The following is an 11,425-nucleotide window of genomic DNA, read 5'->3' on the forward strand; positions in this document are numbered from 1 at the left end:
CTGGGGCGGAGCCGTTCCACCTGCGTGGGCCTGCCTGGCCCTGGCGAGCCGCTGCCTGTCCGCCTGCCGGGGCTCGCCGCGGAACTCAGGCTTTGGGGCGCTTTTATGGTTTATTTTCTGCTTCTGTAAATAAAATCCCCAGCAGACACCGTCCAACAGACGGGCGTGGCCAGGGCGTACGCGTCCCGGTTTTCGTTTCCAGGCAGCGCCTCGGGATTCACGATGTGAATCATGCTGCTGTTTGACAGGTAAACAGCAGTAAAAGCCGGTGTCTTTTTAAACACTGAGAGCTTAAATGTCGCCGAACCTGACGGGCCAGTGCACCCAGATCCCCCACGCCCCCCACAGGGGTCCGCCTTTTGGATCCTGGAGGCCACCGGGAGCAGCTTCCCTGGGAAACCCCCGCGGGGAGCCGCGTGTGACGCGGGATCGGTGGAGAGGGATTCACCTGTCCTGTGCCTTGGCGATGCCCCAGCAAGCCCCGATTCCGGGATGTGTTGTAATTTTAGAGTTTGCTGATGAGCTTGCCTGTGTGCCCTGCACACCCTGTGTGCCTGGGGATTGGCAGTTCAGGCTGGTAATCCTGCTAACCTGGCCTGGGCAGGCGGGGACGGCTCCTTTCCGTGTTCTGGGATTGAGATCTGGCTTCTCGCTTTGCACAGGGACTGGCCGTGGATGAGTAAAATGAGGGAGAAAATAATCTTTGCTGATAATTCTTTTCCATTCTGCCTTGATGGTGGCTGTCTGCGTGCTTCCTTCTGCTAGCTCAGGTGGACCTGTCAGCTGTGGGATCCAAAGTTTGCTGGGAGAGCAGTGATAAAACTTTTAGTTTCCAGTAAGTGGCACCTCTGATAGTTATTTAAAGCCTCTGTCTGCATTGTTCCAGAACTATTTCCTTTTTCCTCTAAGAAACTTAGAGTAGGAAGCTGACAGTCCCTCAGGTAGCCCGGTTCCACTGTGCTGGAAGCCTCGCCTGATGCTGGGTTGGAGGCCAGCAGAACCCACGGAGGGTGAGAGCAGGGCTCCTCTTTCCTGCCTTTTGTGGCGCTGGCCAAAGATAACACTCCTGGGCTGGTCCTGGGCAGCACAGAAATGAGTGCTTTTTGTTCTTACTCACATATTCCACTTTCAGGTCAGAAGATTTCTGTTGATGAGGCTGTAAAATGGATGTGCTTGCTGGGGACATCCTTCTCTACCCTTTGAAGTGCTCAGAAGCATTCCCACTGATTTCAGTGGGAAAAGCTCCTTTGTCTGATGTGCTTTTCCATGTGCCAATCAGTATTTTGTGCTGACTGGAAGTGAAAGGATGAGGCACTGCTTTGTGATGGATGTGTTGTAAACCAGTGCATTTTAAACAGTACAATTTGCAGATCAGTAATTTGGTAGTTGTTAGTTTGTTTTTAAGAACTGATCCAGCATCTTAGAGATGGCTCTGGCTAAAAATGAACATAAAAGATACCCAGTTATGACTGAAATTTTTGCACTGTGAAAGCAGGAGTTATTCCTGTGGTAACAAATATGGCCTGCAGAGCAACAGAAATGAGCTGAAAGCAAGATGTTGAAATCAAATTGCAGGCCAGGTTTTTTTGCCAGTGTCCTTCACAGTGCCAATGGCCACCTGGAGTCCAGCATTATGTGAGCACTGGCATTTGGAGTCCATCTCAGTCGTCCAGGGAATCATTTTCCAATAGCAGTTTTCCTGCCAACGGGGTTTGTTTGCTTGGTGATAAGAAACAATGGTCAACTGAGTTTGTTACTTGAGCATTTTCGTGACTGAGGAGTCTGGCATCCTGTACTAGATCCATTTTCTTAGCTACTCAAATGCCAGCTTGGCAGCCTATCTAGAAAGCTGATAGCACTGGGACAGGCGTGATTGTGAAGGTTGTTTTCAACAGTTTCTAGTAAGTCTGTTTTTAAGACGCCTCCTTCCTTTTTCTCCTTTCCTGGGAAAAAAATCATAGTTACCACCTTCATGACTGGGAGATCTGGATGAGAGAGGGGAGGGAGGCATGGGCACGCAGCTTAATGTCCTACTTTTCAAAGCGCCTTAAAAACAAGACTGGGTTTAGTTTTGAGTAAGGCTGGTATTTATTCACTGGAACAGTGTTGGCTATAGTTAAGAGGAGGGAAAAGCATTTCATAGAGGACCTAAGTCCCCTTGTTTAGTTGGAAGAGAAACAAGAAAAGTTGTGAGTTTTCCAGTTACAGATGAGAAATCCAATCTCTTCTCCTAAAGAAAGCATAGTTATACTCCATTTTTTAGTCTTTTTGGCCTTTGGGGTCGACATATGCTCAAGCACCCATTCATTTCTCTCATGGGCCTTTCCAGTTGCCAGGAATATCTAGGAAGTTGTTTGCCAAACCCCTTCCATGGGTAAAAGCACCGTGCACTTGCAATGGGACTGTGCTGAGTCAGTGCATTATCTTGGTGCCACTCCACAAGGCTGGAGAAGTCAGAACAAGGCTGTCCTTGTGCCCAGGTCTCAAGTTGTGTCCCCATGACACGAAGCTTCCCAGAGTCCTGAGACTCAACCTTGGGATGAAACCCAGTGTTATTTGAGAAAGCGTAAGTGTGGTATCCATGGAGAGGACAACATGCTCTAGGTTGCACATCCTTATTTTACTGATGTCACAAACAAGTTATTCTTGTGCACTGCAGAGAGCCTCACAACCACAAAACCAGCAATAATTTTATAAATGATAAGCTTGTTTTCCTCCTCCTGTTCCCAGATACTCCGAGTGCAGCAGACAGCAGAGATGTGCATTGCTGGAATCCAGAGCGTTTCGTAATTTGGCAGCCACTTGCTGAAAGCCCTGCAGATACAAAACAACACTTATTTCAAGTCTTGAGAAACATCTCCTGCTAAGTAGAAGAAAAGAGCATTTAGGTGAAGCAATGTTGCCAGTCCCATGTATTTATGAGGCTTGGTTTTTGTCTTTATACATTTTAAATGCTTTTTATTTTCCTTCTGCTTTTTGAGCCTTTCAAGTTCATGTTTTCCATATGACAAGAAAGTCTGGAATCAAGTCCTTACTTTAAAAAGCAAAAATTTGGTTCAGAGTCCTGTATAATCATGTAGCTCCAGACATGGGGTGTTTAAAAATAAAGCCACTTTGATGAGAACTACCCATCTTGAAGGTGACTTTCTGTTCTGAGTTTAAGTAAATATTTTGTTGACGGTTTAAGAAGCTTTTAACAGCACCTGATCTGTGTTTGCTTTCCACTTGGATCTCTCCCTCTTTTCTTTTTTTCTAAAAATCTAGAGCTTGTTTCACCTCTCTATGTGCTGACAAGATCAGAAATGCAGTGTGGCAGCATTTGTTGAACAATGCATCCCAGTGCTTTCAGACACACACCTGCAGATTTCATGCAATTGTCCCTGAAGCTGCTGAGTGGTAGGTACCATGGGACACAGAGCCCAGCTTCAGAGACAGGAGGAAGGTGGTTTGGGTTTACTGGGTGGGGTAAGGCGGGGAACAGAAAGCCTGGTGTGGCTCCTGCGGGAGTCCCAAATGCCTTCAGAGCCTGAAGCTTGATAGCTTGGTGTGTAACCCAGTCCTTATTTTGAAAGGGAGTTGACAGACAAATGATTTCTTTTAGTTGAGCTTTCTGAATATACTTATTTTAAGTTTGTTGTTTGATGCAGTGGGATCCTCAAGCTGTATGCAAAAGGCAAAGAGACGTGCCTGGTAATGCATTATCCAAGGGACACAGAAACAGCTTTTTGACAGGCCACTCTTCCTGCTAACACCTGGTAAATGCAGAGACCTGGCTCCATGTAAGTCCCATTCTGGTCTCCTAAGCCAAATGCTCTACACTGGCATTTCTAGGAGGTTACTGCTCTGCTCGTGGGGTTTGAATCGCTCAGGTCTTTGGCCTCGTGCCCTGAAGTGCCAGCAGAGGCTTGCTGTAATTGCCCGTAAGTGCACCGTCTGTCAGATTATTGTTTAATTGTTCCAGCTTCTCACTGCCACACACTGCTCAGTGTCTCTCTTGCTATCTTTATTTAATTGAGTGGAAGAAAATTGAGACTTGTGCTTCACTTACATCGCTTTGTTTTTACCCATCCTCGCTGCATCCTACTATGAAGTCCCACCTTTTGTTTGCAGAAGTCAGTCTTCTATATAGAAAAGCTATTGTCACTATCTCAAGCATATGTTAGAAAGAGAATCAATATTTTAACACATGGTAAAGTCAAATCATAAATCTCTCAACACAGTCAAATGACTGTATTATTCTCCCTTGAAACACCACTCCTCCCCCTGAGAAACAAGAGAGGGAAAGAAAACTCTTGGATAACCAAGCCCTTGTCCTCACAATGCAGGACTGTTCTTAGCCCTTTGCTCTGTGTCGCTCCTTCCTCTTCAAGATCCGTCTTTCCTTAGCCCATCCCTGTTCATCTGTTCCAGACTATTACTGGGATATCAGCTCTTTTTCTGAGATCAGCTTGTGATGACCAGTTCCACTGCCTACTTGCTGCCATTTCAAACATCTCTGTGCTTCCTCCCAGCCTTGCAACCAGGCTCTTAATAATGTGTGTTGAAAAAATAATCTTTCTGAGCTCTCTCCAACACTCTCCTTGTGCGTATGGCCTATAAAAAAAGCTTGGCAGCACTCTGACTGCTTTTCTCTCCTCATGCTCCCTGTGCCTGTGACAAATATGTGTCATTTTTCTGGTCTTACACTTGGCTTTCAGCCTCTGAATGAGAACACTCTAAATGTTAGGGTTGCTGGCACTCACTCTGCTCTAGTTTTCATGGCTCTGGGCAGAAGGAGTTTCATTATCTCCTTTTGGAAGATCTATCTGCACCTGAATGATTTAGTTTTCAGAGTTTCATTTAGAAATCCTCAGCTGAAACCTCCCTTTATAGGTGTACTCCCTGTAATGCCTGGCTCCCTGACCGATTGTTGGGGTTGTTCTTTTCACTTCCTGTAACTGAACTGTAGGATTACTTATTTCATATTACTTTCTGATTATATTTTTCATCCATCTCTTTTCTTCAGGAAGGAACAATTTATGTAAGAATTTCAATGTGGAATTGACTTTAGGCTTTATTGCTATTTGTCACCCTTCAGGAAATACATCCCTGACTCCAGCACTCAATCTCTGCTGGCACTCTGGAAGAGGAAGAGAAAATAGCAGAGCTGCAGCTATTAAGACCAACAGGCAAATATTTTATTCAAATTCAACTTTTTCTTCCTGGGTCACTTTTAAAGAATATCTTTCTGATTGTGAGGATGCGAACAAGGGTTGTGTTTGTTTGTTTTCCTGGAGACTCTCCTATTCAGCTGATCTTCATCTCCTTCCACATTTCAGGCAGCAGAGCTTGCAGCAGTGACAAGCTGTAATCCCAAGGAAAACTGCTTGTGCCTGTGGCCTGGGTTAACCTGCTGGCAGAGATACGTGCCTGGGCAGGGGCTGCTGTTTCACAGAGCTCAGCATGGACGTGCTGCCACTCCCAGCTACTTTCAGGACACAGGTGAGTTGTTTACAGCAATCTCAAAAAAAGTTGTAATAAAGTTGTTCTGCCTTGCTGGAGCCACCACTCCCAGAGACCTTTCCCCTTTCTTGGCTACTGTGGGAGCCTCCTTCCTTTAGCTTCACACCTTTATCAGCTAGAAATGATACGGTTCAGAACTGGTTGTGGTCAGGCTCTCTCTCAGAAGGAGAGGCTACACTGTCACTCTGTTGTGGCTGCTGAGAACTGGAAGATCAGAGAGGACAAGGGGGAAGTGGAAGCCTGATCCTTCTTTTATGTGGAATGGAGTCAGGATATGCCCTTGTATGAAGTTCAGCAGACAAAAACTTGGGCTGCAGTCGCATTCCTATGCACCGTGCCATTCCAGTCAGCCTGGTACTAATCTCCACGGATCTCTGAAGGCATGAAACAACATGCAGTGTAAATGAAATCCGAGCCACACCATACCACAGTACTGGTGCCAGCCAGTTTTAGAAGACTTCCATGAGAGCCAAAGGAAACAGGTAGAATGGTAGGAGATGCCTTGTATCACCTGCAGGCACAGACCTACAGCACTCGAGCAGCTCCCAGGTCCCAGAGCAACGTGAGGCATGTGAAAAGCTGGTGAACCCAGGGCTACTTAGACTTGAATGCACTTTCCTGGGGAGGAAGTGGCTTTTCCCTTGGAAAGCTCAACTCCCCAGCGTCTGCATGAGGTCAATGGAAAAAGTGATTTCTTCAGAATATGATTCAGAGTGCCTAAGCACAGGCTTATCTTATTGACTACAGAGGAAGCTCAACCTCTGTAGATTTAAACTCACTTTTGAGAGTACTCATCCCCTCTTGCCCCTTAGTTGTGGGAGTTATACTAGACCTGGATGTCGTTAGTCCTTGGTAGGCACACGATCTACTGAAATTCAGGTGCTGCAGACCAAAGCTAAGAGCTTGTCTACCAGAACACAGAGTGTCCTGTTGGATCCTGTTTTGTCCTTTTGAGTTTTCCTGGGATGTCAGAAATGGATTTGCAAGTACCAGAAAAGAAAATTAAATCAAGAAAGGTTGGTTTCTTCAGGGATGTCCTGACTGGAGCTGGAATAATCAGCATCTGTTTCAGTTTAACCGAGTTTTTCATTCTGGCCTTTCTCCCCTTTCAAAGTACAGGCAACTGAAGCCTTTAATTTGCCCTGTCTTTCACTGCAGAGAAAAACAGGAGTTTCTAACAGCTGTTACTATCCTGCCTAGAATAGCTACACTAAAAAAATACAGTTTATTGTCTGTTGTGAATGAAGAAGCTCTTGCTTGTTTCTGTTGTTTGTCGTGTTGACTTTGAAGGATAAATTGTTTGAACTGGTTGACTCTCCGTTTGTATAACTGAAGATTAGCTTGCTTGATAGCCTGCTGGATTTGCAGTTTTTCCTTGCACTAAACAAACTTAAGAACTGCTGGGGCAGTTGGAACACAGCACATACTGGAAGAAGTTTGTGTGCATACAGGTAAATAAGAAAATAACTTCATGCGTGACATTCTGGATGTGCTGTTTCAGTGCTGATATGTCCTGTCTTTCCACCTGGAAGAGCTCTTGTAAGACCTAGAAAGCCTGTTTAAAAAATTGCTAACAGACATGGATAGGTGGCTAATGAAAGTAGAAGCTGGCAGGACCAGAATTAGTTTTTACATGGTAGTTCTAAAATCCTAAATTGTGCTGCTTGTTTTTGAGAACACAGGTACTCTGTCCTTTTATCACACATTTGCTTTGTAAAAACAATTGGAGAAAAAAGCAAAAATAACTTCTTGTCGCTCAAGTAAGCAGACCTGGCTCTGAATATATAAAAGGAAGAGACAGTAAAAATAGCAACATCTTACTGTACTGTAGTCCTTCAACAGAGAACCACATTTTGAGGTTCCTCCTTCTTTGCATCCTTCTTTGTATTGCAAAGGCATCTTGCCCCAAGCAAAAGCTTTTGCTCTGGGGAATCAAAGTCTGATTTCAATGGGACAGAGCTTGGTGTCAGTCCTGAGTATCAGCTTCTAGACATTGACAAGGGCTCTGACTCTCCATGTGCATCCTCCAGGTTTGGTTTCTGTGCCCTCCTCTCTCCCCTTCTGCCAAGTGGCCCAGCCTTCCCAGTTTTTGTCTACTCATAATAAAGGCAGTGGAGCCAAGGTGCCATTTGAGGGGAAGGCAGAAAAGAATGACAAAGGCATACACTATTTCCATGATGGGTATGGTGCTCACAAAATGAAGCGGGATTTGTTGTGCCATCAGCCTTCAAAACATGCCTCTCTCCCCCAAAATAACTAAACCCCTTGCAACCCTTGGCCAAGAGACTGAAGACAAACATCTGGTAAACTGACAATTCAAGGGAAAGGAATAGGATATGGCAGGGAGGTCTGGATAGACTGAGGTGTAGATGAGAGGAAGGTAAAACCTAGGATGGAATTTGGAGATTTGAGACATGATAGTGGGAGACTGAGATACAGAAAGAAAGAAAGAACAACTGGGAATTAGAGGAGTTTTATGTTGAGGCTGGTTGGCAAGGAACTGGCAGACAGAAGACACAACAGAATTTTAGTACAAGGAAAGAAGAAGGAAGAAAGTGGAAAGTCAGGGGGATAGGCAGTGATGTGAAGAACCAGACAAGAGATTGGACTAGGACCTGGCATGGGGAACCAAAGTTGGAGGTCCTGTTGGAGATTGAGAAAGGAGGGACAGTCTGGGGAAGGAACAGGTGATCCAAGTCTGAGAGTGGAGGTCAGGCACAGGCAGCAGGGAGGGAACAGAGTAGCAAGGGAGAGCTGTGGGAAGCAGCCCCACACAGGGCAGAGCAGAGGGGTATGTGGGTGGGAAGGGGCACAACGGGCTGTGCTTGCTGGGACATCCTGACTTGCAGAGCTGGAAGTGGAACAGAGCTTCCCTGAGGCTGGTCTTCATGTTGGCTCAGCCAGCAAAGAATTTGCCTCTTGTGCTGTCTGCCCCAGCAGCAGCACAGAAACGACTGGAGCTGAGTGTCCTTGGCCGAGGCAGCAGCAGCTGCCTGCCTGGGGGAGGAGAGCAGGTTTTTGGGTAGTTGGATGACAAAAATTTTACAGCTGGGAGGAGGTAGTGAAAAGGCCACATGACCAAGAGAGAAAGGGTCAATTCATTAGTCTGGCAGCAACTAAATTAAAAGAAGGCAAGTGGGACTATATATCAGAGGTATCTGAATTTGGTCAAAGATGATTCTGAAGTTGCTAGATTGATCTTATGGTTGGCTTAAGCAAGCTTAACTAATTAATTGCTTTATTTTAGTCCATTGTGTAAGAGCTAGCTCCTAATAAATCACACTGTTTTGTAGAAACATACTTGAAACAACTGTGTAAATACTAAATAGCCTTAGGAGTGGTCTTATGACTCCACGGAATAATCCAAATTCCAACACTCATCCCCTTCTGCTGCTGGTCTGGATGGAGGATAACAGTCCACTGCTGCTGTTTCTCTTTCAGTAAAAGGGGCAGGAATCTGTGCTGGACACACAAAGGTGCCAGCACAGCTGATGGCCCACGGAGGTGCTGTGATGCTGTGTGGTCCTGCACCAACAGTTGTCCTTTTCAGGAGCACAGGAAATGCTACAGGTGTTACAGGAACATTATGAATGCTGCAAAGCCAAGCCTTTAAAAGTTAGGCAATGTCCAAATGAAATCGCTGCTGAAACCTTAATTCAGAACTATGTAGGTTATGAAATGCTCTTTAATTATATTTCTCCTCCTGCTCATTTCAGTGTGGATGGCAATAATTCAAGGTCCTTGTACAGTCCTGTGGGTTTTCTGGGGCAACAAAGACTGAGGAACCTCTGACTTGCTGTCTGTGGATTTATCTTAAGGAGAGGTGCTCAGTCACCGTACCCACAAGGTTCAAAATACAGGCCTGTCAGCACAGTCACCTGATCCTGAGAGACCCTTAACTAACTAATACTTGCAAGGACTGTGAACTCTTATATTCACCTTCTGCTCTGGGACAGGTCGGTGCCAATGAGATCTGGGGACAAACAGTGCTGGTTGAGACTGGGAGTAGGTTGGAGCTGAGCTTTCCAGCATCCAGTAGGAGGGTATAAAATTAACTACTCCATTTGGGCAGATTAAAAACAAATCTTCCATGCATGAATTCTGCCTTTGCAAAAATGTCTGTTAGTTCTGATTGTTGGCACAAGTATTACCATAGTATCAGTCTAATCTCATATGACATATTTAAGGATTTGCAGCAGAAGGGTGGAGTTACCAGTGTAAATTTCTTGGCTGATTTATCTCTTGTGGCAATTGTCCTGCTCTGCTTTATATCAGCTTTTCAGAACAGATCAGGGTTTTTGAGTATAAAGTAACATTTCTTTAGATTTCAAATAATGTATTTTAAAGCAAAGCCAGTAGAAACAGAAGTAGAATCTCTAACAGAACCGGAGTACATGTAGCACATATCCTTTGTAAGTCTCTCGATGCTAAGGCAACTGGGCAGTGACACTTTGCACACAGAGCCTGAGAAACGTAAAGGTACACGGTCAACAAAACATTCAGATCCTCCCTAGAGTGTTACAGTTTTTTAAGGCAAATAACTGTGTTCAATTAAGTCACACAAGAAACATTTATTTCAGATTCCAAGCTCTCAAGGCAAATTGTGCATTTCCATGTCTTACAGAGGATCCTGCACTGTCCACAATGAAGTTTTACTGATTAATAACAGCAAATAAACATCCAGTCATTGTAAGAAATATTGTCACTAGGAAATTCCAACTGGTTTCTGCCTTGTGATCCAATACACCAAAAGGCCAATTCTGCTTTTAATGCTGTCCAGCATTTATTAGTAAAAGCCCACATAACCACATTGAACTGTTTGGTTTGCCACAGATGCACACAAAGGCAATTGGTAGAATTTTGGTATTTGATAATTGAATGTGAATATCCTTGTTTCACTGAAATCAGCCCAGATGATTGCCAATAGTTGTAAAAAAACTGATGGAAATAGCAGATACTCATATTTGACTATCTGATGTAGGAAATGGCTCCCGAATTTACTCATGGTTTTGATTCTGCTGAAGTAGCTGCTGAACGTGAGCCCGTGGGACCAGTCCAGACCAGCAAGTACTGAGATCAATTAGTAGACTCCTATTAATTTGAACCTTATTTTAGAAATTCTGAAGTTGAGATACTACTGCAGTGCAGAATCCATCTAGGCTTGAAAGGGGAACTGATTGCAACCACCTGAGAACTTAGCATTAAAAAAGCTAAACCTTTCTCAGCAAAATACTGAAAGATGTGTTCTAACAAGTCGTCTAAGAACTTGCTTTTAAAGCCCATTCGAAATGAAAGGGCGACTGATGGCAGGTGCTCTGTCACACGTGAGTGTGTTTGTCCACACAGAGGTGTGGTTGTCACCTTCTGAACGGCTGCTGCCCTTTCTTGCAGCTCCCACGTATCCCTTGCAAGGGCAGCTTGGTTGGGCTTAGCCTGAGATACCTGCTACAGAAAGAAGAATCAGTACACTGGTCTGAGGTTACAGTAGTTGCCAGCTGGGAATAGTCCCGATTTTGTCGAGAAAGGAGACACGGGAGTGTCGCGGTCCCCACGTCCATCTCTTTGGCGATGTCTCAGCAGCTAAAGGTGCCTTGCAGCAAGAGCGGGTGGCTGTGCCCTGAGCGTCCAGCACTGCGGAGAGCTGCTCCGCACCCCCCATCCCACCAGAATTCCCGATCCTGGCTGCGCCGGGGGCCAACTCGCCAGTTCAGCGGTTGGAATGGCAGGAAAACACTTCCTGTTTGTTGAAACACTTTAATGAGTTGCAGTGGGTCACCAACGGAGCTACGGGCTGCTCTCCTCACCCGGGGACACCTCGGCAGCGCTGGCACGACGGCAGCTTCCAGGGGGGCGGGCGGGGCCGGGACCCACCCACGGGACCCGCGATCGGCGCTGGGACAGCGCAGGGGAGCCCCGCCCGAGC

The sequence above is a fragment of the Corvus brachyrhynchos genome, unplaced genomic scaffold (assembly GCF_000691975.1).
Source record: "Corvus brachyrhynchos isolate BGI_N302 unplaced genomic scaffold, ASM69197v1 scaffold705, whole genome shotgun sequence".
Classification (NCBI taxonomy): domain Eukaryota; kingdom Metazoa; phylum Chordata; class Aves; order Passeriformes; family Corvidae; genus Corvus; species Corvus brachyrhynchos.